Source organism: Scyliorhinus canicula, chromosome 14 (genome assembly GCF_902713615.1).
Source record: "Scyliorhinus canicula chromosome 14, sScyCan1.1, whole genome shotgun sequence".
NCBI lineage: Eukaryota > Metazoa > Chordata > Chondrichthyes > Carcharhiniformes > Scyliorhinidae > Scyliorhinus > Scyliorhinus canicula.
This window is the reverse complement of record NC_052159.1, coordinates 26,744,889-26,771,646: the sequence shown is the minus strand read 5'-3', so window position 1 is coordinate 26,771,646 and position 26,758 is coordinate 26,744,889. Positions and strand designations below refer to the sequence as shown.

General features: G+C 44.4%; 1 protein-coding gene across 13 annotated transcripts in view; it reads left to right on the top strand.

The window, feature by feature from the left end:
• Positions 1-26,758, top strand: part of LOC119977492 (inositol polyphosphate-4-phosphatase type I A) — a 246,016-nt gene that overhangs the window by 55,734 nt on the left and 163,524 nt on the right. The window contains exon 2 of one of the 13 annotated variants that reach the window (XM_038818514.1): positions 2,006-2,090. The exons of the other annotated variants lie outside the window; for them this stretch is intronic. The gene's annotated coding sequence lies outside the window, so the exon portion shown is untranslated. The remainder of the gene's footprint in view (positions 1-2,005; positions 2,091-26,758) is intronic. 13 annotated transcript variants of the gene reach the window in all.

Genomic DNA, 26,758 nt, shown 5'->3' with positions numbered 1-26,758 from the left:
CTGGCACTCTCTCTCTCGCTGGCTCTCTCTCTCTCGCTGGCGCTCTCTCTCTCTCTCGCTGGCTCGCTCTCTCTCTCGCTGGCTTGCTCTCTCTCTCGCTGGCTCGCTCTCTCTCTCTCGCTGGCTCGCTCTCTCTCTCTCTCTCTCGCTGGCTCGCTCTCTCTCTCTCTCTCTCGCTGGCTCTCTCTCTCTCTCTCTCTCGCTGGCTCGCTCTCTCTCTCTCTCGCTGGCTCGCTCTCTCTCTCTCTCTCGCTGGCTCGCTCTCTCTCTCTCGCTGGCTCTCTATCTCGCTGGCTCTCTCTCTCTCTCTCTCTCTCGCTGCCTCTCTCTCTCTCTCTCTCTCGCTGCCTCTCTCTCTCTCCTCTCGCTGCCTCTCTCTCTCTCTCTCTCTCTCGCTGGCTCTCTCTCTCTCTCTCTCTCTCTCTCGCTGGCTCTCTCTCTGTCTCTCGCTGGCGCTCTCTCTCTGTCTCTTGCTGGCTCTCTCTCTCTCTTTGTTGCTGGCCCCCTCTCTCTCTCTCTCTCTCTCTCCTCTCTCTCTCTCTCTCGCTGTCCTCTCTCTCTCTCTCTCGCTGTCTCTCTCTCTCTCTCTCTCTCTCGCTGACTCTCTCTCTCTCTCTCTCGCTGGCTCTCTCTCTCTCTCTCTCTCTCTCTCGCTGGCTCTCTCTCTCTCTCTCTCTCTCTCTCTCTCTCGCTGGCTCTCTCTCTCTCTCTCGCTGGCTCTCTCTCTCTCTCTCGCTGGCCCGCTCTCACGCTCGCTCGCTCGCTCTCGTTCTCGCCCTCTCTTTCTCGCCCTCTCTTTCCCACCCTCTCTTTTCCGCTGTCTGGCCCCCTCTTTTCTGCCGTCTGGCCCCCCCCGCCGCCGTCTGGCCCCCCCGCCGCCGCCGTCTGGCCCCCCCGCCGCCGCCGTCTGGCCCCCCCCCCCCGCCGCCGTCTGGCCCCCCCCCCCCGCCGCCGTCTGGCCCCCCCCCCCCGCCACCGTCTGGCCCCCCCCCCCGCCGCCGTCTGGCCCCCCCGCCGCCGCCTGGCCCCCCCGCCGCCGCCTCGCTCCCCCCCCCCGTCTCTCTCTTTCGCTTTAATTTATTTCCTTCCAAGGCATCAGCTTGTTCTTGGTGTATTGTTTCATTCACACACAATTCTAAAGTGGGTCTGTTGTGCTTGCTCATTCTTGAGCATCTAAAATTTACAGTCAATTCTGTCTTTTCTACAATAATCCCCATACAGGAGGTTGCAGTTTCATAGCAGTATTACACCAGTCGTGATTGTTGCTGTGGCATTGCTAACTTTTTACAAAATACATTTGAGCGAGTGTGATGTGGAAAGCACCAACATTGACAGGAATGAATAAAGTGTGAATTATAGCACATGATATAAACAGTGCTGAACTTTGAAAAGTTGCAGCAGCAAGAATGAAATGGAAAATTTTTAAAGATACTACATTTACAAAAACCGAGAAACACAAGTTGGAAAGCATATACTGCTGTCTATCTGTGCCTCCATGTGAGGTAAATAATTGGTGTACATTCTTTTCTAAACTCTATCTTAGAATGTATTTTATTCTTTCACCAGTGCGATTCTGCTTTAGATAACAAGTAGGCTTACATTAACACTGCAATGAAGTTACTGTGAAAATCCCCTAGTTGCCACATTCTGGAGCCTATTCGGGTACATTGAGGGAGAATTCAGACCCAACAGTGACCCAAGTCGGGAATCGAACCCGGGACTTTGGCGCTGTGAAGCAACAGTGCTAACCACTATGCTACCGTGCGTACATATTTTTTGACCTTGTGTCGTAAATTTATTTTTCTGTCTGTGGATTCTTCTGGTTTTGTTTGCTTAGAAAGTGTCTTGAATATCAAACTTTGTCTACGAAAAATAAAATGTTATTGGCCTGAAATAGATCTTACCAAAAACCTGGCCTCGGATCATAACACTTTAGATACCATGAAAACGCTGCTGGCCAATTCTTCCAGGCTATAAACAACCTCTGTGCTGGTTAAACCTGCAGACCAAGCCCTGAATGCTCAGAAACCGTGGGACTGCCCTCCTAGTCTACTCCGAACAGGATCGCCAACTGCTGATGTTCAACTGAGGTGTGCACCATACATAGTGATTGTTGTTTTGTCACCTCTCCCAACAATCCTTTTTATCCCATTTTGCTTCCTCATGTACGTGCTGCCCCTTTGTCAGCGTTCAGTCTCACTGTTAACAGCCAGCTGTTTTTCACCACTCTTAACACAAACACTGTCCTGATGCTGTCAGAGAGCTTTGTCCAACTTGGAGGCTGGCATGATCCAGCTAAACCTTTGGAAGATCAAACTGATCCTCTTTGGTCCCAGCACTATTCCATATTCTTTCCACCAACTTCTCCATCACATTGACTGTCTATTCTATCTCTGTAACATTGCCTCCCCCAATGCTTTACAGTGGGAAACCTCATTCGTGCTTGTGACCATACCCAGTCATGCTGGCTAATTATAATGCCATTCTGCATTATGGCCCACAGCTGAGGCCAGTGATAAGCAATTGATCAGTAATAACATTTGGGATCTTGTAGTTTAGTACACTAGTGCTACCCTATTATCCATTAGCTGAGTTAATGGTGCAGTTTCCGTTTTTGGCTAAAAATATCTCTTATTTTGATCTCTGGTTTCACAGTTCCTTTGTTGAGGAATAGTGAAATTGCAAAAAATTGTAATGAGCATCGGAAGTTGTCCTCAAGATTGATTTTTAAAAATAAACTAATTACTCACTGAAAATATTGTGTTCGTCTCCATGGTGTTATGTAATCCCTTAAGGCAAGGGTATATTTTATTTGCTCAACTGCAACATTTGGAAAAGATGTTTTGAGGCATTGTATTTCCTTATAAGACTGGCCTTTGGACAATTTACAGGTCTTGATTAACTTCGAGACCTGTAAATAGAAAAATGTGCATATCATCTTGGTAATAAATGTAGTTGCATTATCTTAGAATCTCTAAACTATCAAACAATCCTGGGATCCACAAAGTGTTGCTTCATATAATTTGTTTGTTTTCACATTTATAGAGAGAACATTCTCTGCCCAGCCTGAATCTTCTGCAGTCTTGAAGTTATTGTGTAAATAGTCTGTTAATTTTTTCATTTATGGCGACTTCCGGTGACGGCGGGCGGGAGGCAGCCGCGCATTGGAGGGCTCCCGTTCGGGAACGGCATTGTCGGGGATTGACGGCTGGTCCAAGGGGCAGCGAAGGCGGTGAAGGTCAGGAGAAAGCACAAGAAAGGGATATGTCGAGGACCAGTATAAAAAAAACGGCTGTGAAAACAGCTGAAAGTCCGTCGGGGAGTAGAAAGGTCACCAAGGGGAATGGAGGCTGGAGCACCAGGGGAGGCCGCATTGCTTACGGCTGAAGAAATAACTAAGGTGATGGCTGCGGAATTCAAAAGGCAGTTTACAAAATACATGGAGACAATGAGGAAGGAGATGAGGGAGGTTTTGAGTGTGCTGGTGGAGGAGGCGATTTCCCCGGTGACGACGACGGCGGTGGCGGAGATGCGGAAGCAAGGGGAGGCGCTGAAGGTAGTGGAGGAGACATTATTGCAGCACAGTGATCAACTTACCTCGATGGGGAAGGCGATGCGGAAGGTGATGGAGATTAACAAGGATCTGCGAGGAAAATTGGAAGCCTGGAAAACAGATCCAGGCGACAGAATTTGAGGATTGTGGGGCCAAAGGAGTTGAAGGACCTAAACCGAATGACTAATTTGCCACGATGCTGGCGAAACTATTGGGGGAGGGGTGGATCCCTCCCGATATGAACTGGATCAGGCTCATCGGTCGTGGAGGCCTGTACCAAAGGCGAGTGAGCCGCCAAGGGTAGTGACTCTGTGCTTCCGTAGATACAGTGTGAAGGAGAAGGTCCTGTGCTGGGCCAAGCAGGAATGGGTGGTGTAGTGGGCTGGAGCTGGTATACGTGTATACCAGGACTTTATGGTGGAGCTGGCAAGGAGGGGGGCTGCTTTCAACCGGGTGAAGAGGGCACTGTACATTAGTAAGGTGCAGTGCAGCATTGTATATCCACCGAAGCTGAGGGTGACTTACAAGCTCAAGGACTTTTATTTTGGAACAGCGGAAGCAGTGGAGGAGTTTGCGAAGGCAGAAGTACTGTGGCAGAACTGAGAAATTGAGAAATGGCCATGTGCCGATGTAACCTCATGACTGTATTTTCTTCTTTTTTTTGTTTCACTGCGTGCGGGTGTATGGGCTAAAGGAGCCGGTGTTGTATATATTTGGACAAGGGAAGTGATGGGACTTTCATTCGAAGTGAGGGCTCTTTGGGGTGTAGGTGGATATGCGGGGGTTGTGTGCTAAAAGGGGATTTCTGGGCTTTCCTAGGGCCGGGCAAGGGGGAAAGGGTCCCGGGCGGGGGCCTCCACGCTGGCCGTTTTAAGCCGGCCAGTGAACAGGAGTGAGGTGGGGGAGGGGCTGTGGCCATCGGAGTCTGGCAGAACAGGGTCCGAGTGGTCTAGCCAGCGTGGAAAGTTGGGGGGGAAGGAACCGAGGTTGGGGGAAGGAGGTTTACAAGAGGCAATGGACGGGAGGAGGTGGTGGGGGGGGGGGGGGGTTTACAACTCTTTGGTATCATATATGGCACTCTTTCAGAGGTTGGACGGCGTTGAGTGGGGGGGGGGGGGGGGGGGGGGAGAAAGAGAGTGGACTCTATGGTGATTATGAGCGGTCCCGGACTCCTTTTCCTTTTTCTCCTTTGTTTTTTGTTTCCACCGTGGGAGGGTTTGTTTTATTGGATGCATATATTGACAGGTGGGCCGTTGTTTGGGGTGGTGAGAGGATGGGATTGTTGTTATTGTTAAGGGGATTGATTTTGTATTTGTTACCGTTTACTGTTTGTGGGTGGGGTGTAAATTTTGAAGGAAAATGTGAAAATGGAGAATAAAAACATTTATAAAAAATTTTTTCACTTCTACAAATCCAACTGTTTAGCCTGTGTTATTTACTGTGGCAGGATATCCAATGAAACTTATCGTTAGTTAGACTTAGTCTAACAAGTTTAGTTTGTATGGCCTGTTACTGAAAGTAGGCAGCAGTCCAGCAAGAGAATGGAATCACTGAGACCAGTGAGAAAGGCAACTGTCTCTCCTCAACCAATCATATTGAAGGTTTGTGAGTGCAAGAACTGCTAAGTGTGTAAGAGTGGGTGAATCCAATGGTAAATAAAGTACAGAAAAAATAAAGAAAAGAAAGATTGGATGAAAAGAGAAAATGCAAATCTTTGTGAAACAAAAGGTCTTGATTAAAACCTTAAAGACTTTCGCAGGCGGTTTCAAAAGAGAGCTGGATATACATTTGAAAGTGATGAATTTAGAAGGCTGAGGAATGGAACTAGCTAGGTTGCTCTTTTGGGAGTCGGTGCAGGCATGATGGGTCTTCTTTAGTGTTGTAAACAACAAATAAGACCTCTTTTTCTCGAAGTTTAAGCAAGCTTAATTTCAATCTATAGCTTGAAACCACAATTTCCCATAAAATGAACTGTTTTCCTTGGTGAAAAGATGGCTGAGAGAAGACTTGATAGAGGTATTTCGACAGAGTAAATTGTGCGAAGCTATTCCCACCCAAGAGCATCAAGAACTAGAGGGCAAAGATTCAATATAATTGACTAAAAGGAGTGAAAGTGATGAAAGCTTTTTCACCCAGAAGGTTTTTGGAGTCTAACGAAATTCCTGAGAGGGTGGCGGAAGCAGGTTTGGGGATTGTTATCAGAAAAGAAAAAATGTGCAAGGCTATGGCAATAGATAGAATGATCTTTCAGTGCCTGTGCAAGCTCAATGGGCCGAATTGCCTCCTACAATGTAATAATTATTTGATTTCTGTTAAACATGCAGCCTGAGGGGTTTTAATGACTTTCCACCACTGTGTAGTACAGGTCGGAGGGCCTTGGACAGTTGCCTTTCCCCATTGAGCCTTTGTGCAGGCTACCCCAAGTTTTAGTGCATCCCTGTATATGTAGTATTGGACCTAACCATGTTTACGTTGATTAAGCTGAGGGGTTTGTTGGGTAACCTGTGCCCTGATCTTCATCCCTTTCCAACCCCTCACTTCTCTAGTTAAGGTTCAGCGAGCTGATTGTAAAGCTAAGCAAAAACTGACAAATCTACTGCAGTAGTATTGCAAGGGGCCGCAAGTGTAGTTCCAGACAGATGGTTTTCAGTATTTTGGCACTCTTACTTTACACCAGGGTCTTAGCTTGCTGGTTCTCCCTTGTCCATCCTACTTTTGTGCTTTATCATTTAACACCAATGATGGTATCAGCCCAGCTGCCACCCCAGGCACATGTTGTTTAGATTGGGTATTACGTTAATTCCACTTCAATCCTTGGACTTTATAGTTTTAAATTGCTGTCTGATCCGTGGATTAGCTGTGTTTTTTATTTTGCACTGGTGAGCAGAATTTCTCCAAATTGAGAATGGTGAGCTGCAAATTGGGAGTTAATTCTGGGGATAGAGCAGCTCGGTGTGTAAAAGCAAAAATAGAAATGAGTCAATATAAGTTTAATCGAAAAGCAGAATTCTGCAGATGCTGGAAGTCTGAAATAAAAGCAGAAAATGCTGGACAAAAGCTCAACAGGGTAGCATCTGTGTCAAAAGAGAAATGCTTAATATTTCTGGTTGGTTCAATCAGAACTGGGAAAAGTTGGGGATGTTATGAGTTTTGAGCAAGGGATGGGTGGGTCAAGGACATGGGAATGTCTGTGATAAGGTGCGAGATAGGAGAGATTGAATGACAGAAACTTTGGTCACCAGGATCAATGGGAATGGTGATGGAGTAAGAAAGGAAACTGATTTGTCTCATGCTGCTAACTGGGAGGAAACATTAAACAACAAAGTAAAAGGAAACAAACTGGGGAGAGATTTTGCCATCTGAAGTTGTTCAGTGTTGAGTCCAGAAGTGCTTAATTGAAAGATGCTGTTTCTGAAGCTTGTGTTTGTCGCACCTCAGGCTGAACGAACAACACTCGAAGTAACAGATTTAACTGCAAGAACAACTTTTGATCTGCCATTCTGGCTAACTCCCTGATGTGCCATCTGACCTTCGACCCGTCATGCGATGTGACCCCATAGGTAGTTGAGTTTACCTTGCAGCATCTTACTGAGTACTGTTTAGCATCTAATACTCAAATCCACACACCCAATCAGATATCATGATGACATCCCTTCCTTGTTAGACCAAAAATCCAGTCCACGATTTTACTACTTGGTGTATGGAGCTTACCATCCTGATGAACAAATGTATGTAATTTGATGTTGGGATCAGTTATCCACTCGAATTGCTTACTCATGTACTTTGCAAGCATTACAAATAGCAACACGAGCATCACCATTTGATGATGGGTATGATTTGCAAGAGAGGTTTTTTAGGAGATCTTTTAAGTGGAAAAGGTTGGATGAACAGGGGAAGGCCAAGTGGTCTGGGAGCAAATTCCAATTATAGGGCAATTTAGTGTGGCCAATCCTCATGCCCAGCACATCTTTGGATTGTGGGGGTGAGACTCAGACAGGGAGAATGTGTAAACTCCACACGGGCAGTGACCCGGAGCCAGGATCGAACCGGGTCTCGGTGCTGCCCTACCACGTCAAGTCTGAAGAAGAGTTGAGGAGGAGGAGGAGGAAGAAGAAGAGCAAGATCTGTCAGAATTAACCTCTGGGATCCACCGTATTACGACAAAACTAAGACCGGTCAACCAAACACCATGTGGGCACATCCAACTCTGGTGGTCTCGGTGCTGCCCTACCATGTCAAGTCTGAAGAAGAGTTGAGGAGGAGGAAGAAGAAGAGCAAGATCTGTCAGAATTAACCTCTGGGATCCACCGTATTACGACAAAACTAAGACCGATCAACCGAACGCCATGTGGGCACATCCAACTCGGGTGGAATTAACCAAGAAGGAAGATTGGGCTCTACCTTCAGACCTACCGCAATTCAACATCTCTCAGAATGGACACCCAAAGAAACCCTCTAGAGAGGACCCACCCCACCAGACACGACAAATCACCAAAAATAGAGAATATTTGATGATGGGCATGATTTGCAAGAGGTTTTTTAGGAGATCTTTTTAGTGGGAAAGGTTGTATGAACAGGGGAAGGCCAAGTGGTCTGGGAGCAAATTCACTGGAAATAGCTTAGTGACTGAAATTTTAGCTTGTATTGGAGAGAAGAATGGGTAGTAATCTGATGACAGTTGGCGATGTTTGGCTGAAGAATGTAACTTACAGTCAAACAAGGTTTGTTGAAGGTATTTAAGAATTAGACTGAGAATCTTGTATTTGCAATCTTAGGTTCAGGGAGATGGTGAAGCTTGGCAAAGATGGTGATAGCGCTCTGTACCGGGTTGAGGAATTCTGAATTAAGATCATATTTGTAAGGGTGGTGGTAAGGAAGCCAGTTCATATTGGAGAAGTAAATTCTTGAAGTGATGAGAGCATCTATTTGGGGCTTAGCCATGATGGGTGGAGACAGATGCATAAATAGGCTTAATTGAATAAGTAAGTAATCTTGGCAGTTGAAATTGAGTTGAAATTGGAGTTGAGGTTTTACATCCAAAATTGCAATAATGTTTCTGTGTCAAAGAGAGGACAAGCACAAACTGATCCATTTTTCCAACCCAGGGTCTCCCATAGAAGTAAAAAGAGAGCAAGAGCGAGATACCAAACCCCCACAAATCCATCTCTCAAGGACAAAACAGATCATCAAATTATCAGTACCCACGCCACCCCCAAAAGGGAATCCGGTAACCATGGGGTCAAGTCCCAAAACGCGAGACAAATATAGCCTGGTCCCAGTCGAGTAGACGGGGGGAAACCCACATCAGGCCGAGGGGGCTGGCAGACCCCCACTCCCCCCTCCCACCAAGACCATCCAAAATTGAAAGGATTCAGCCACCAAAAGCCACCAAAAATAGTTATCTGCTTGCCCATGCCACCAAGGCCCACCTTCCAACCTTACCACCGCTCTTCAGCAAGGACATCAATATTAAGAGAAATATAGATACATTCCTTACCCGTGACACGAAGCCCACCTTCCAACATCTATCCCACAATGGCATCAATGTTAAGAAGAATATTGCTAACATTCCTTTGTCATTTTTCCAATTAAAGAGCAATTTAGCGTGGCCAATCCTCATGCGCAGCACATCTTTGGGTTGTGGGGGTGAGACTCACACAGGGAGAATGTGTAAACTCCACACGGGCAGTGACCCGGAGCCAGGATCGGACCGGGTCTCGGTGGTGCCCTACCACGTCAAGTCTGAAGAAGAGTTGAGGAGGAGGAAGAAGAAGAGCAAGATCTGTCAGAATTAACCTCTGGGATCCACCGTATTACGACAAAACTAAGACCGGTCAACCAAACGCCATGTGGGCACATCCAACTCGGGTGGAATTAACCAAGAATCTACCTTCAGACCTACCGCAATTCAACATCTCTCAGAATGGACACCCAAAGAAACCCTCTAGAGAGGACCCACCCCACCAGACACGACAAATCACCCAAAATAGAGAATATTAAACCCAATCTCACTCACAGGTCATCGGACAGCAGGAGAACAATCGGAGGGTGAGCCAATTAAGGAGAAATTACTGACCCCACCTGCACCCCCCACCTCAAGGGAAGTATGACAGGTCATCAGGCAGCAGGAGAACAATCGAAGGGTGAGTCAATTAAGGATAAATTACTGCCACCCCCCCCCCCCCCCCCCCCCCTCACCTCAAGGGAAGCATGACAATGTCCTCAACAAAGAAGAATAAGCGCAGCCAAAAAGAAAAATATTCGACCTGACTAATATATCCAGTATTTTCAGTTTTTATATTGGCATTTGTTAGGATTTTACAATATCTAACTGCATAAGTCTGCATATCTGTCTGCATAAGTTATTGTTTCTTCTGTCTGTCTATCTTTTTGTTCCAGTTCCAGGCCTGTAAGTTACTCTGAAACATTTTGTATTATGCAAAAATCTAACTAAAGTACTGTATCATGGTGATGCACCATGGATTTTTGTGATTTGTCTAGTTATACTACCCTCCGTTTTGGAAATTAAGATTTCGGTTTTGTGGATTTTGTAAATATGTGCTGCAAATTGAAATTCGGTTGAGAAGTAAATTTCATCTCTACACTGTAGAACTTGCTGATGGAATTTCTTTTCTTCACAAATTCATTGAACATTTCTTTTATGTGTCAGTTTGTTAATTTTGTTGGGAACTTTGATAATGGAATCAGTAGCATTATAATAGTTGCAACGAATGAATAAGTCTCTTAAATTATTATATTTGACAGGTTTTTTTCTCAAATACTGTAATATTTCATGGTTTTTTGACCACTAATATTTTGGGAAATGGTAGATTTAATTATGTTTTTCAAACCTAGCGTATTCAGACACATTTAAACAAAGATTCTGGACAGCGCGGTGGCGCAGTGGTTAGCACTGGTTCCTACGGCGCTGAGGACCCGGGTTTGATCCCGGCCCTGGGTCTGTGTGGAGTTTGCACATTCTCCCTGTATCCCTGTTTCACCCCCACTACCCAAAGATGTGTGGGTAGATGAATTGGCCAAGCTAAATTTCCCCTTAATTGGAAATAAAATAATTGGGTACTCTAAATTTATTTAAGAAAACAAAGATTCTGGTGGGTAGTTATGGTAATGAGCTAGTTTTGCATTTACTGTAAAAGTAAAATCACATTAGTGTTAAAGCCAGATTTTTAAAGGTTGCTTATGTTAGTCATTTTAAGAAATGGGAGATGACTCAATGATGTAGGAAAAAAAGGTTTGCTGTGTTTATTTCCCATTTATTACATGCTAGACTGAGTATTAACCCTTGGACTTGGAACAGTGTTCTCTCAGTTCACCTTACTGTAAAATGAAGTAACTTATCAATTTATATTGGCATTGCCTCACCAAACGTTAGTTCCGTGTGCCTTTGGTGATGTCCAAGTAAATACTAGACCGTTGTCCATATGGTTCAGGTTGGAATGGGCACTGTCACGACACCAACCATATGCTCATAAAAAGTACAAGTAAATTGTATCAGTGCTCTTAAAGGACAATACTCAACTTATTATCATAGTGACTAATGGCACTAAACCTGAAAAGACATCGTGAGGCAAAATGCTGACTTTGCAAGATGGATGAGAGGGCGGGAAGGGGACAGTTGCCAAATCAGTTCAAAAGAGGTTTATAAGATGATCAGGGGAATAGATAGAGTAGACAGTCAGAGACTTTTTCCCCGGGTGGAACAAACCATTACAAGGGGACATAAATTTAAGGTGAATGGTGGAAGATATAGGGGGGGAATGTCAGAGGTAGGTTCTTTATCCAGAGAGTAGTGGGGGCATGGAATGCACTGCCTGTGGAAGTAGTTGAGTTGGAAACATTAGGGACCTTCAAGCGGCTATTGGATAGGTAAATGGATTACGGTGGAATGATGGGGTGTAGATTAATTTGTTCTTGATCTAGGACAAAAGTTCGGCACAACATCGTGGACCGAAGGGCCTGTTCTGTGCTGTATTTTTCTATGTTCTTAAAGGTAGCTCTTTGGAGATAGAGTGGGAAATAAAGCATACTTGGTGAAAATGAAGATGGCAAGATTCTGTACTACTAGGAGGTTGACTACCCAAGTCACTGATTGTCGGATTTGCTCAGTAAAAATAGATGGAGATACAGGTTCAAAATGTTGCATGGAATTGTCTATGCAAATTTATCTTAACACCTTGCCTGGCAATTTTGGAGCATTGATGTTTCTTTAACCCTTGCTTTGTTTCTTTAAATGATTCAGGCAATAAGAAGTCAATTGCAGCTAATTATTTGCTTCAACTTCCTTGACCTATTTCAAGTTAGCAATTGGCCAGTTTCTCATAGAATGACGAGATGTGGCTGGAACCAGAGCAGTAATCTTTCTCAAAGATTGGCTTTAACTTCCAAGTATAACTGGGGTATACCTCAGAGATACACTGTGGAACAGTCCTCTCCCTGCCCTTCCAGGATTTCCAAATAAAGATTGCATGGCCATTGTCCTGCGTAAAGAACAATCCAAAAATATGATTTAAATCACAAACTTCAGATGGTTCCAACTATCTTGCAGCAATAGGTATCTGGAAAAAGTTAATGGAATGAAAACTCCTTCTAACTGCTGGCTAACTATTGTACAGACCCACAACTGTTCCCCCATGAGTCTCCTATATTAGGATCCCGGATGAGAACCTAACTGTTCGAAATTTGTAAAACCTGAGGAAATGTAACTGCATCACAGGAGTGATAACACTGATCAATAGGCATTTTTTTATGTTAAAGCAAACTTTGATTTAATCATAGAATTAACCACCTGAGCAACAAAGAAATTATTTTACAGTTAACAGTTACAGTAGTTTTTCAGTAAAAGAGAAACCTGTAACTTCCTAAACTGCCACGAAAGTCCAATTAAGTAAACCAGTTTATTTCAAATAACACTCGTGAATAAAGTTAAGCAGGTTTCTCCTTGCTTTTTCGCTGCAGAATATTTGGAGTGAAAACCCTTCAAGACCAAACTAAACCATTTTTTCTGTTCAGATGAGAATTTTAGGACCAGCTGCCTTTTCAGACAGACTTGGCTCTTCCCTTTAACTACATCCATATGTACCCAAAGCATAAGGCATTCTTTTGTCTCTTAAGAGGAACCTCCGGGGTCCTTCAAATGTAAAAAATATTCCATTAGCTAGCGATCTGTAAACAAGCAAATGGTTCTCAAGATCTACTGGCAGAACACTTCACCTGCAAATTGATGATTACCTCACTTTTACGTCATCTCATTTTTACAACATCTCACTTTTACGACACCTTAATCATAGTTCTCACAGTCATGCTGCCTGCATGCATCCGAACCCAGGTTTTAATAACATTTAGTGCCATAATAATGAAATGAAAATTGCTTATTGCCACGAGTAGGCTTCAATGAAGTTAATGTGAAAAAACCCCTAGTCGCCACATTACGGCGCCTGTCTGGGGAGGCTGGTACGGGAATCGAATCGTGCTGCTGGCTTACTTGGTCTGCTTTAAAAGCCAGCAATTTAGCTGAGTGAGCTGTGACAATTTCTTACATTCGTCTCACTTATAACCCCCTCTCCCCCTGCCAAACCTCCAGAGGACCCCTCACCCCCACTACTACTGTTTAAAAAACAAAGATATCAAGTCCTGAAGCTCTTCAGATTAATGTTGAGTGATTTACTGCTGCCAACTTCGACTGAAAATAGATCATACGTGCTGGATAGGGTAAAGTTACTCAGTTCCTGTTCTGACAGCTCCGTATGGTTACATTTTTTAATATAATTTAAATATAAAGTACTTCATCTCTTTGAAGAATATTTCCTAACAATGATTTTTGTAGCATATTGCTCACTTGAAGCTCGTTTCCAATTCTTCCGTTGCTTGTTTTAAGTTAATATAATGGGCAAGGTGATTGCTTCTGTTCATGCACGGAAAACATTCAGAAATGAGAACAGCTCTGATTTAATAACTTACAACCAAAATCCACTGCTATTTGCAGAACTGCTTGCTTTGTTGAAAATGTATGAATAATACCTGAGCAGGAAAATGTACATTACAGGATATATTCCGTGCATTGAACTCAGAACCAGTGAGTATAGTCCTTTTGTTGCATCTACCCTGTAATATCTTACCTTGACACTTTATTTGTTCAAACCTTGCCATCTGCTTTGGTGGTTTAGGTTTAGTGGGGAGGAAAGGTCAAGATTAATTTTATCTGATGATCTTTATTAGTGTCACAGGTAGGCTTACATTAACACTGCAATGAAGTTGCCGAAAACTGCCTAGTCGCCACACTACAGCGCCTGTTCGAGTACACTGAAGGGGAATGCAGAATGTCCAATTCAGCACGTCTTTCCGGACTTGTGGGAGGAAACCGCGCACCGAAACCCATGCAGACCCAGTGAGAAGGTGCAGACTCTACACAGACCGTAGAAGCCATCACTCTTCCAAGGCAACCTAATATTGTTGCAGGGTTTAATATCTTGAGCTAAATTACTGGATGTCTCTGAGCGGGTAAAAAGCATCCTAAAACGGGAGGGAAATCAGACAGAGGTCATTGTCCACATTGGCATGAATGACATGGGTAGAAAGAGTAACGGGGTCCTGCAACGGCAATTTAGGGAGCTAGGTAGAAGATTAAAAAGCAGGACATCTAGGTGGTAATCTCAGGATAACCCCCCCATGCCACGTGCTAGCAAGGCTAGGAACAGGGAGATAGTGCATATGAACACATGGCTAAAGAACTGGTGCAGGAGGGAGGGCTTCAGTTGTTTGGATTATTGGGATGTCTTCCAGGGAAGGGGGGCCTGTACAAGAAGAATGGGTTACACGTGAACTGGAGGGCACCATATCCTGGCTGGGAGGTTTGCTGGTATCATTCGGTTTAAACTAATGTGGCAGGGGGATGGGATTCAAAACAGTAAGCCAGCAAGTGTAGAGACTTGGGATGAGCATGGTACCAGGACCAGGCTGGGGGAGGTCAAACTCAGTGGGCCTAGAGATCTGGAGTGCATCTGCTTCAATGCATGGAGTATGATAGGTAAGATAGGTGAACTTAAAGCCTTGATTCATGCACGGAACTTGGAGGTGGTTGTGATAATGGGGACTTGGTTAAAAAAGAGACAGGACTGGAAGCTAAATATTCCGGGGTATAGGTGTTTTAGACGAGACAGAGGGGAAGGTAAAAGAGGTGGGGGAGTTGCAATACTGGTTGGGGAACATATTACAGGGCAGCACGGTAGCACAAGTGATTAGCACTGTGGCTTCACAGCGCCAGGGTCCCAGTTCGATTCCTCGCTGGATCACTGTCTGTGCGGAGTCTGCGCGTTCTCCCCGATTCTGCGTGGGTTTCCTCCGGGTGCTCCTCCCACAGTCCAAAGATGTGCAGGTTAGGTGGATTGGCCATGATAAATTGCCCTTAGTGACCAAAAAGGGTTAGTAGGGATTATTGGGTTAGGATGGAATTGAGGGCTTAAGTGGGTCGGTGCAGACTCTAGGCCGAATGGCCTCCTCCTTCACTGTATGTTCTGTGTTCTACAGCTGTACAGTGGGAGGATACCTTGAAAGAATCAAGTAACAAGACACTTTTTTTTAAAATTTAGAGTACCCGATTCATTTTTTCCAATTAAGGGGCAATTTAGCGTGTTCAGTCCACCTACCTTGCACGTCTTTGGGTTGTGGGGGCGAAAACCACGCAAACCCGGGGAGAATGTGCAAACTTCACACGGACAATGACCCAAAGCCGGTATCGAACCTGGGACCTCAGCGCCGTGAGACTGCAGTGCTACCACTGCACCACCGTGCTGCCCAGTAACGAGACACTTCTGGGTAGAGCTCCGAAAGAGGAAGGGGGCAGTCATTGTGATGAGTGTGTACTACAGGCCTCCCAACAGCCCGTGGGAAGTTGAGGAATAATTATGTAAGCAGAATCTGGATGGAAATAATAGGGCTGTTGTAGTGGGCGACTTTAATTTTCCTCATATTGACTGGAAATCCCTTAGGGCTAGGGATCCGGATGGTGAGGAATTTGTTCAGTGTGTCCAGAAAGGTTTTTTAGAACATGTGGATAATCTGACTAGAGAGGAGGCTATACTGGTCGGGACGGGCATGTGCCGATGAAAAGGAAAGGCAGGATTTCGGAACCGTGGATGTCCAGGGAAATTGCGAGTCTCATCAAAAAGAAAAAAGATGCATACATGAGCAACTAAAAGCAGATTAAGCGCTTGAAGAATACAGGGAAAGTAGAAAAGAGCTCAAACAGGGAGTTAGGAGGGCAAAAAGGGGTCATGAAACGTCCTTGGCAGACAGGATTAAGGAAAATCCCAAGGCATTTTACACTTATAAGTGGGTAGCTAGAGAAAAGAGTTGGTCCACTCGAGGACAAAGAGAAATTTATGGTTAGTACCAAAGGAAATAGGTGCGATCCTTGATGAGTACTTTGCATCGGTATTCACAAAGGAGAGGGCTACAGATGGGGTGAACAGTTGGCAGCTTTTTCCTGGGGCGGAAATGACAATTACAAGGGGGCACAAGTTCAAGGTGAGGGGGGATAGGTTCAGTGGAGATGTGCGGAGGAAGTTATTTTACACGAAGGGTGGTGGTGGCCTGGAATGCACTGCCAAGTGAGGTGGTTGAGGCAGATACGTTAGCGACCGTTAAAGACTTATTAGGTAGACACATGAACAGGCGGGGTATAGAAGGATACAGGCGGCTGGTCTAGATAGGACACATGATCGGCACAGGCTTGGAGGACTGAAGGGCCTGTTCCTGTGCTGTGCTGTTTTTTGAATGTCTGCTTGATTACTCCAATTGGCATCCTCAGCTCTGCAATTGCCGCTTGTCAGTGAAATAATGTGTTAATACCATTTTGAAGAATCATTATGCTGATCTACATAAAACAGGTGATGAAGGATGTACAGACTCGTCAATGAGGGACACGGATACGGTTATGTATAGATGCACAAGAGTCGGAAACAGTTGTGTTGTTGGAACTCGTATATTGTGACACATGCTGCTCGATGATTTTGTTCATGAGCAGCAATAAGACATTGACAGTAATCCTTTTCAAAAGTTAGAGAAGCTCTGCAGTTCAGGGATCTCCAGTGACATCCCTCATCTGCTGATTCTTCCAGCTCATTTGGCTTGATGCACCACTTCAGATTTCCCTTAAGTATGTCTTTTTAGCGCTTGCGCAGCAGCTGACCTTGGTTTCATTTGCCAGATGCTAGCTCTCCATACAGCAGTTGTCTCGGAATGTGATGGTCCTCTGTTCTAGTTGCACAATGCATTTGGGCTCAAAGAACAATGAAACGTACAGCACAGGAACAGGCCCTTCAACCCTCCAAGCCTGCGCAGGCCATGCTGCCCGTCTAAACTAAAATCTTCTACACTTTTGGGGTCCGTATCCCTCTATTCCCATCCTATTCATGTATTTGTCAAGATGCCCCTTAAATGTCACTATCGTCCCTGCTTCCACCCCTCCTCCGGCAGCGAGTTCCAGGCACCCACTACCCTCTGTGTAAAAAAACTTGCCTTGTACATCTCCTCTAAACCTTGCCCCTCGCACCTTAAACCTATGCCCCTTAGTAATTGACCCCTCTACCCTGGGAAAAAGTCTTTGACTATCCACTCTGTCTATGCCCCTCATAATTTTGTAGACCTCTATTAGGTCACCCCTCAACCTCCTCCATTCCAGTGAGAACAAACCAAGTTTATTCAAACTCTCCTCATAGTTAAAATTCTCGGGAGAATTGCCTCAATACTTGTCTAAGATTTTGAGGTTTGTGATCCAGTCTTGCCAGTGGATGCCCCAAAGAGTATGCGTGTGAAATTGTTCTAACTGCCTTATGTTTGTTGTATAAGTCCAGGGCTCTCAGCCATAAAGGAGGGAAGTCATGAGAAGAGCATTGTGCACCTTGACCTTTGTAGATAGTCTAATGCTCTGGTGGTTTACTATGGTGCAAAGTTTTAGCGCCTGGCTCGCCTTCCGATCCTAGATGATATCTCTCTGGTTATTGAGTGAATCTCTCATTGGAGATGATGGTTTCAAGGTATCAGCACATTGGAAGATATCAACCTTCTTCGGCCTTGTATCATTGATGGAAGTGTCTGGTTGAACAATGTTGGGATTTGGCAACGGCTGGTATAGAACCTCAGTCTTTCCAATCAAAACAGCTTTGAAGCCGCTGAACATCTGCTAATCATGGTCTTCAAATCTCTTGTCTGTAAGCTATTAAGGCACAATCATTGACAAAAAGGACATTCTTGAGTTTCTCAAATTTTGTTTTTTGCCTCAAGATGGCTTGGGTCAAAACGAATGAGCCATCAAAACTATTTGCTGATGCTCTTCCCCTAAGAGATCCTGGACAGCATGGCCAAGGACACCAAAAAAAGAATGGGTTAAAGAAGACCGACGCTAGTATGCAGGCCTGCTTCTCTCGGTTTGAGACCTCAAAGGAACTGGTGATTCACCATTTTTGTAAGGACCTGGCTCACTATTACATTTTGGAACTGCTGTATGATCTTGACAAATTATTTTCAGCAAATGCATCGTTCCAGTCTTGTCCAGCGGGCAATCTTGCTGGCTATGTCAAAGGCCTTTGCGAGGTCAACAAAAATGTGTAAAGGGTCATGCTCTGCTCGAGACAGTTTTTTTGGATTTCTGTCTGTGAATATCATATTCATTGTGCTGTGACCTGATTGAAAGCCACACTGCGCCTCGGGTGTTAAGTCTGCTACAATGTCAAGTCTGTTTTAGATGATCTTTCCTGTTGTGGAAGGAAGTGAGATACCTCTATAGTTATCACATTCTGCTTTGCAAAAGTCATTTTGACATCTGTCTTCATTCCAAAATCACATGTGGATATCATGGAAGACCTCCTATAATGTCAGGGCCTGCTGCTTCAAAAGTCTCTACTGGGATTCCACCTTTTCCTGAAGCTTTCATTTTCATTGGACCAATCCTGAAGCACTCAATTCTTCAGTCAGTGTGTGTTTCTGTGATGATGCCTTCAAATTTGCTCCACTTTTTAACGCAATGTCCAACTAGTGATATACTAGCTTTTGGGGTTTTTGATAGTGTGTTCTGAAACTGATTGCAGCAAGCTATGTTAGTCAGTTTAGCAGTATTGAAGGGATCTCTGACGACTTTGTTGCTTGCGCTGAATTGAAGCTAATTGCAAATTGAGAATTGCTCTGATTAATTCAATCTGTCCAATATTCTTCATGGGTAATTTGTTTATCCTGGAGATTCGTCTGCAGAATGATGTAGTCTATCATTTGCCAATGTGATGCATCCAAATATTCTTGTATTTATCAGCTTGCCTGAGCGTTGAATTGGCAGTGGCACAGTGATTAGTACTACTGCCTCACAACGCCAAGGACCCCGTTCAATTCCAGCCTTGGGTGAATGACGTGTGGAGTTTGCACTTTCTCCCCCTGTCTGTGGGTTTCCTCCGGGGTGCTCCGGTTTCCTCCCACAAGATGTGCAGGAGTGTGGGTCTAAGTCGGGTCTCTTTCAGAGGGTTGGTGCAGACTAGATGGGCCGAATTGCCTCCTGCACTTTGCTTTGACGAAGAGTCATCGGACTCGAAACGTTAGCTGTTTTCTCTCCCTACAGATGCTGCCAGACTTGCTGAGATTTTCCAGCATTTTCCCTTTCATGCCTCCTGCATTGTATGGTTCTATGGTAATGTAAAGATTGTGTACAGCACATTTATTCAGGAGTAACAGGCCATTAAATTTTCCAACCTCCATGATTAACAGAACTCCTTCCCAGTTATCTCTGCCTTTCCCCACACGAGTACTGAAGTCTCCCAAGATAGTAAGCTTATTATTGACAGATGTGAACTTAATGAGTTGATTCAGATCCGCATAAAAATGTTCTTTCATGCCCTTGGGGCTATTGAGAAGCACTGATGTGCACGTGGTAGTTTGATGAAAGGAAAATGCAACCTGATGAGGTACATGGAGTAACTGATGTATAATGTTTAATAAAAAGCAATACTGTAACATTTTGGGATATATAGTTTCCCACACTGGACACCACCATAGTAATAAAAATGTTTGCTTATGCCATCCTTTATCGATGGCTCTGAGCTGTTAGCATCATTTGTAGCACCTCCTTCTTTGCTGTAACTCCATTGAAGCAAGGAATAATAATCAATTGGCCATGCCAGAGGAGGATTGAATATTGCGGTTGTTAACTAAAACCATGGTAAGATGGAGTTAATTAGGAGGTGAATTTTAGGGTCCCGGCTCGATCCCGGCTCTGGGCCACTGTCCGTGTGGAGTTTGCACATTCTCCCCATGTTTGCGTGGGTTTCGTCCCCACACCCAAAAGCTGTGCAGGATAGGTGGATTGGCCACGCTAAATTGTCCCTTGATTGGAAAAAATGAATTGGGCACTCTAAATTTTAAAAAAAAAAGCAAAAAGAAAATCATGGGGCAAAAGGGAACATTAGGTGAATAAGAGTAGGAGGAATGCTAATAATTGAAAGGTTGTGGGAGACGGTGGCATAGTGGGATTGTCGCTGGACTAGTAATCCAAACACCCAGTGCACTCTGGGGTTCCAGGTTCAAATCCCGCAACTACAGATGGTGAAATTTGAATTCAATAAAAAATCCAGAATTAAAAATCTAGTGATATGCATGAAACCATTGTCAATTATTGTAAAATCTCATCTGGTTTACTAATGTCCTTTACGAGAGCAAATCTTCCGTCCTTGGTCTGGCTTACATGTGACCCCAGACCTACAGCAATGTGGTTGGCTCTTAACTGTCCCTTCATGGGCAATTAGGGCTGACCAAGAAATGGTGTACAGCCTGCGATAATAAAAAAAAGGTGAGCCAAGGGAAGGTTTAGAAGACCTTAATGTCAATTTAAAAATCGAGATGTTGGTGGACTGGCAGTAGGTCAATGTGCATAGGGTTACGGGTGAACAGGACTAGGAGCAGGCTTGAATGCTGGCTGTTGGGTTTTGAATACGTTTAATCTAACGGAATGGCAGAGACTGGAGGCAGCAGAAGCATAAAGGAAATGGGTAGATGGCACGGTGGCGCAGTGGTTAGCACTGCTGCCTCACGGTGCTGAGGACCTGGGTTCGATCCCGGTCCCTGGTCACTCAGTATGGAGTTTGCACATTCTCCCCCGTGTCTGTGTGGGTCTCGCCCCCACAACCCAAAGATGTGCGGTGTAGGTGGATTGGCTAAGCTTAATTGCCCCTTAATTGGAAAAAAATAATTGGGTACTCTAAATTTTTTGTTTTAAATAAAGGAAATAGGTAATGTCATGGAAATGGTTCTAATGGAGCTTTGTGATGGAGAGGAAGTTAGGTCAGAAGCTCAGCTTGGGGACATGTTGAAGTTTTGGGCATTAAAGGTGAAGGAAAGACAGTGATTGAGGATGCTGACAGTGTTGAGGTGAACAGAGGCCAAGGGCTTGATAGCTGAAAGTTTGAAAATGCCATTATAAGTGATTTGTTCTTTTCCAGGAACAGGTACAGAACAGGTGACGTAGGCAGGGGGAGTAGAGGGCAGGAGCTGCGTCGCCCAGGTAGAACGCACACTGAGTATCAATGAGCATGGTTATTGCTGTGGAATTGCTGATTGATAGCACTGTCGATAACACATTCCATCACTTTGCTGATGATCTAGAGGAAACTGATGGGGTGATAATTGGCTGGATTGAATTTTTTGATTTTTGTTCTGTCTTTTTTGTGGACAGGGCATACCTGAACACATTGTTGGGTGGATGAAGTGTATACTTCATGTGAACACCAGACTGTGTGCTCTTCACAAGGACTATACAGTGGTCATTCCTCCTTATATTGTCATGGACAAATGCACCTGTGACATCTAGATTGGTCATGTCAAGTAGGAGTTTCCTCTTTGTTGGATCATTCAAAACCTGCCGCAGGCACTCTTCCAAATTTGTCCTTCAGGATTTGGTCAACGTGGTCAGTAGCTGTGTTACTGAGCCATTCTTAGTGATGAACGAGCCCCTACGCAGAGTACTTTGTGTCCTTACCACCTTCAGTACTCCCTTCAAGTGGTGTTCAGTTAGGAGTATTCAGATAATCAGTATAAATATTGATTCATCACTGAGGGAGGGCTGTAGGTGGTAATCAATCTGAGGTTTCCTCCCCCAAGAGACCTCATGGGTCCAGAGTCAATGTTGAGGAATTCCAGGGTGCTTCCCTCTGGACTGCATAGCACTGTGCTACTGCACAGTAGATCTGTCTGCTAGTAGAGCAGGATATACTGGTGTCTAGGACATTATCGGTAAGGTATGATTCTGTAAATATGATGTCGGGCTTCTACTTGACTGTGACAGATCTCCCAATTTTGGAACAAACTCCCAGATGTTAGTAAGCAGGACTTTGTGAGATCAACAAGACGAAGTGTGCCAATGTTTTTTGTCCATAAGCTGATGCTGTGTGGTCCATCTCGTTTTATTCCTTTTTGACTTTTCTTTTGTCGCCTCGTTGTCACTTTGCACAACTACTTGCCAGGCCATTTCAGGATGCAGTTAAGAGTCAACCGCATTGTTGTGGTCTGGAGTCACATGTAGGTCAGACCAGATAAGGATGGCAGCATTCCTTTCCCAAAGGATATTGGTGTTCTGTATTAACTATAAAATCATGACATTAGCCAGATCAATAAATTAGGCAAATGCAAAATACTTGTGTATTTTTCAGGTGTTAAATGTTTTCACAAAATATGAAGAGCTTGTGATTCTTTGTCCTAGAGTTGGAAATCAAGGTCATAAACAGGAAATTTAATTTACATTTGAGTAGCTGACCCATCTGAGCCTGCTACACCATTGGCCCTAACTGCACTTTCCTGCTTGTCGCCCATAACCTTCGACTCCCTTGTTCAAAAATCTGTCTACCTAGGCCTTGAATATATTTAATGACCCAACCCCACACATGTCTCTGGAAGAGAAATTCCTTATCATCTTCATCTTGAAAAAAAGATCTCTTGTTTTAAAGTGGTGTCCCCTAGCCCCCCACAAGGGGAAGCATCTTCTCAGCCTTTATCCTCTCAGGCCCCCTCACAATCTTCTATTATCATTCTTCCAAATTCCAATGAGTGTACCCCTTCATCCTGGACTCAGTCTTGTAAACCTTCTCCGAATTGCTTCCGATGCATAAATTAAGTAAGAAGACCAAAACTGTGCATGGGCCCATAATTCCCTGTTCAGTTGTAGTAAGACCTCCCTACTTTACACTCCATCCTCCTTCAATAAAGGCCAACATTTAATTTGCCGTCCTAAATATTTGCTGTATCTTCAGGCGAAAGTTTTGCGATTCACGTACAAGGTTACTCTGATTCCTCTCCTGGCGCATGTTGCAGTCTCCCTCCATTTAAATAATCTACTTTTCTATTCTTCCTGCCAAATTGGACAACCTCATATTTTTTCCATAATATTGATTATGTCTAACTCCCAAATCTTTGCTTACTTTTCATTCTCCTCTCAACTTGCTTTCCCACCTTTGTATCATTAACAAATTTGTGACAATACATTCCTCCCTTCACCTAAGTTATTAATACATATTGTAAATAATTGACGCTCCTGCACTTGCCCTGAGGCGCTACACTACTTGCGGTTTGCCAACCTGAAACTGACCCATTTGCCCCTACTCTGTTTTGGGTTAGTCAGTCAATCCTCTATACGTGCTATTATGTACCATCCCAAACAGCATAGCATGAGCTTTTATCTTGACCAGTAACTTTTTAAGTGGTACCTTACTGAATGCCTTTTGTAAATCCAAATACCCTGTAACTATTGGTACCCCTTTATCCATCCAACTTGTTGTATCTTCAAAGAACTCTAATAAATTTGCCGAACTCTTTTCCTTTTACAAAACCATGTTGAGCCTGCTTGATTGTGTCATGATTTTCTAATTGCCCTGCTACTGCCACCTCAATGAGGGATTCTTGTATTTTGCCAAGATATGATAGAAAGCAGGAAACTATATGCCAGTTAGTCTGTGTCCCTCCTTTGTTGAGTAGCGGTGTTACATTTACAGTTTTCCAATCCACTGGACCCTTCCAAAATTTCCTCGATTCTGGAAGATTATAACCAATGCTTCAACTATCTCTGCAGCCACTTCTTTCAAGACCCTTAGATGCAGGTCAACAGGTCCAAGGGACTTATCAATCTTTTAGTTTAGTTGGATTCCGTAGCACTCTTTATCTAGTGATTGTGATTATTATAAAGTTTGTTCTCCCCTCTTTACTGTGAAGACAGATACACAATAGTTGTTCAAGTCTCTTCCGTTTCTTTGCTTCCCACGATTAATTCCCCCTAATTCCTGTAAGTGACCAATAACTACCGTTTACTTCTCGTAAACGTCGAAGATTTACTTTTTGTTTTTATATTTCTATAGTGTATATTCTTCAGTCAGCAAATTTTAACAGCATCTTGCACAACCTGCCAATCCACAACAGTAAGAACTTCATTTTTTCCACCGCCACCCAATGCTGAGTGCATGATTCTAATTTTATCAAAAATTAATAACATAATATTGCAATAATACTGCATCAAATCATTGAAACCATCTACTCTGGAAGGGGCATGATTTAATTTAAGGCATTGGTGGGAAGGAATGTTTCAGTCTGATATATAGATCAAGAATGATCTGATTGTATATGAATACTTAACCCTCCACCATCAAAAACAAGAATTTCCAGTTTCTATTTGATAGCTATATTGCTAGCATGCTTTGAGATGCATGCATGTCAGCAAAAGGTTTAAATTAGAATCTTGGTAAAGACCATATCATTTGAAAAGCATGAAATGCTTAGCAGCTGTGAAAGTTTCTGCACAGGCTTCATAGAATCATAGAATTTCCAGTGCAGAAGGGAGCCTTTTGGCCCATCGAGTCTGCACCGGCACTTGGAAAGAGCACCTGACTTAAGCCTATCCAGTAACCCCACCTAACCTTTTTTTGGACACTAAGGGCAATTTTTTTTAGCATGGCCAATCCGCCTAACCTGCACATCTATGGACTGTGGGAGGAAACTGGAGGAAACCCACCCAGACCTAGGGAAAATGTGCAGACTCTGCACAAATGGTGACCCAAGCAGTGAATTGAACCTGGGCCCCTGGAGCTGTGAAGCAACAATGCTAACCACTGTGCTTCCGTGCCGCCCCTACTGTGCTTCCGTGCCGCCCCTACTGTGCTTCCGTGCCGCCCCTACTGTGCTTCCGTGCAGCCCCTACTGTGCTTCCGTGCAGCCCCTACTGTGCTTCCGTGCAGCCCCTACTGTGCTTCTGTGCAGCCCCTACTGTGCTTCCGTGCTGCTTGGAGGGCCAAAGGGCCTGTTACTGTGCTGTACTTTACTTTGTTCTTTGGATATAATTGTTCTTTGGATATAATTGTGAGGCTGTTTCTTGGTTTCAAGGATTCTTTGCTAGAAGTTCAGTGGTGCTCTTTTAAAGCTTTGTCCACAAATGTGTGTCTCAGTTGGTTGCACTCCCATCTGCGTAACAAGGTTCAGGTTCAAGCCCTACCCTCGAACTTGAGCACAAAAACCTAGGCTGACACTTTTGCAGTCCCACTGTATTGCTTAGGTCTGATTCTGAATGCAAATATTATACTATCTAAATTTTGGCATTGGGATAGAGACTGTGTCTTTATGGTATTTCATGATTTAACCATGGTGCTATATAAGTCTCTTTCTGCCTTGCAATGATCCTCAACGCATTCCCTTTTATCGTCCAGGATTAACATAGACAGGAAACTGCCCCCCCAGACCCTCCATTGGTGGTCAACAACCTCCGAACCTCCATTGGTGGTCAACAACCTCCGACCCTCCACTGGTGGTCAACAACCTCTGACCCTCCACTGGTGGTCACCAACCTCCGACCCTCCACTGGTGGTCACCAACCTCCGACCCTCCACTGGTGGTCACCAACCTCCGACCCTCCACTGGTGGTCACCAACCTCCGACCCTCCACTGGTGGCCACCAACCTCCGACCCTCCACTGGTGGCCACCAACCTCCGACCCTCCACTGGTGGCCTCCGACCCTCCACTGGTGGCCACCAACCTCCGACCCCATAGCATTTTATTTGACTTTTATTTTCTATTTGTCCGAAATGTCTATCTCAAAGCTTACATGAAGGCATCTATGATTTAGTTTTTATTCATTTACGGGATGTAGGCGTCGCTGGTTAGACCAGAATTTATTGCTCATCCTCTTGCCCTTCAGAAGGTGATGGTGAGTTGCCTTCTTGAACCGCTTCAGTCCTTGAGACGTAGATACACCCACTGTGCTGTTCGGGGGGGAATTCCAGGCTGTTGCCCCAGCGACAGTGAAGGAGCAACAATATATTTCCGAGTCAGGGTGGTGAGTGACTTGGAGGGGAACCCCAAGGTGGTGGGGTTCCCAGGTGTCTGCTGCTCTTGTCCTTCTAGATGGTAGTGGTTGAGGATTTGGAGGGTTCTGTCTAAGTAACCTTGGTAAGTTACTGCAGTGCATCTTGTAGATGGTACACACGGCTGCCACGGTGGTCGAGGCTTTGTCCTGATAGGTGTTGAGCTTCTTAAGTGTTGTTGGAGCTGCACTAATCCAGAGAGGTGGAGAGTATTCCATCACACTCCTGACTTTGTGCCTTGTAGATGGTGAATGGGCTTTGGAGGGTCAGGAGGTGAGATATTTGCCATAGAATTCCTAGCCTTTGACCTGCCCTGGTAGCCACAGTATTAATATGGCTAGTCCAGTTCAGTTTCTGATCCATGGCAACCCTCATGATGTTGATTTGTGAGGGAGACACCAATGGTAATGCGATTGAATGTCAAGGGGTGTTGGTTCGATCTCCTCTTGTAGGAGATGATCCTTCACTTTGTGCAGCTTCTGCTAGACTGATGCTGGGGTAGGGGCCAAAAAGGGTGTAAATCAACAGAACAATTTGTATGTGATCAAGCAAAGCTGAAACTGCTCTACTTTTCTTATTTAATCTTTTATAAATAGTGCTTGCCAAAGTAGTAAAATGAGTGGAAGTGACATTTCCAAGGACATTTAACCACAGATCAACTTACTGGAGTACCCCTGCACTAAAGAATCGATTCTGAGTGATTTGAAAGCAGCGAAGCCATGGGTATTGCTCCAAAGTTACTGAAAAATCCTTTACTTTATTGCCCCAGACATGACTGTTACACAATTACAATAAGGCCTATCTATGTCTGATGCA